General features: G+C 37.1%; 1 long non-coding RNA gene across 1 annotated transcript in view; it reads right to left on the minus strand.

The window, feature by feature from the left end:
* Window positions 1-882, minus strand: part of LOC106873100 (uncharacterized) — a 74691-nt gene that overhangs the window by 4721 nt on the left and 69088 nt on the right. The gene's annotated exons all lie outside the window — the stretch shown is intronic.

Consider the following 882-nt stretch of genomic DNA (forward strand, 5'->3'; position numbering starts at 1 on the left):
AGGGTTAGGGTTAGGGTTAAAGCAAATTTAAAATGAAAAAAGCAAATAAAACGAAGGTATGGAGATTAAATACGCTTTACATCGCTTAATCAGCCAAAGGAGTAAATGTAAACAACTGAATACTTGTCAGTGATTGGTTGAAATTATCGAAATAAGACAATTTTTTACATGAAATAAATTCGAATACAAAAATATTTTTCTGTTCTATAACACAAAATAGATAAGTATACGAAGTTTGAAAGTCTTTCGGTACCAAAAACACTATGTAAAACATTAATGAAAAATGTGGCCCCCGTTTTAAAATAGATCCACAACAAGAAATAACAGGCGTCTTTCGACTGAGAACTGGCGTGTATGGAGTGAAAGCCTAAAGGCAGGAAAATGGGAGATGGACACAAGACGTGTTGACGATCGGCAGTCAGGCCAAGAAAGAAAGATCATGGCTGGCCGGACTCTAGTCACGTGGAAAGAGGAGAAATGGGTAGGGGACAGCGGAATTAGAAAAAAAATCAGAGACGAAGGGAAAGATGCAAGGGAGATAAACTAGTGGGAAATAGTGGAAGTTAAAGAAAGAGGGCGAAGAAATGTGAGAGAGAGGGGAGCGAGAGAAAAGAAGAAAAATGAGAGGGTGAATAAAAGATAGAGTTAGAGTCGTATAAAATTTAGATACCTGCTATAAGGTGAGTACAAAGGTGTACGTATGCCGCTATATATATATATATATATATATATCTATATATATAAAAATGAGAATGTGTGTGTGTGTGTGTCTGTCTGTCTGTCTGTCTGTCGGTCGGTCTGTCTGTCTGTCTGTCTGTCTGTCTGTCTGTCTGTGTGAATCCCTAAAACTCAAGAACTACGCAACTAATTTCATTCAAATTT

Source organism: Octopus bimaculoides, chromosome 19, assembly GCF_001194135.2.
Source record: "Octopus bimaculoides isolate UCB-OBI-ISO-001 chromosome 19, ASM119413v2, whole genome shotgun sequence".
NCBI lineage: Eukaryota > Metazoa > Mollusca > Cephalopoda > Octopoda > Octopodidae > Octopus > Octopus bimaculoides.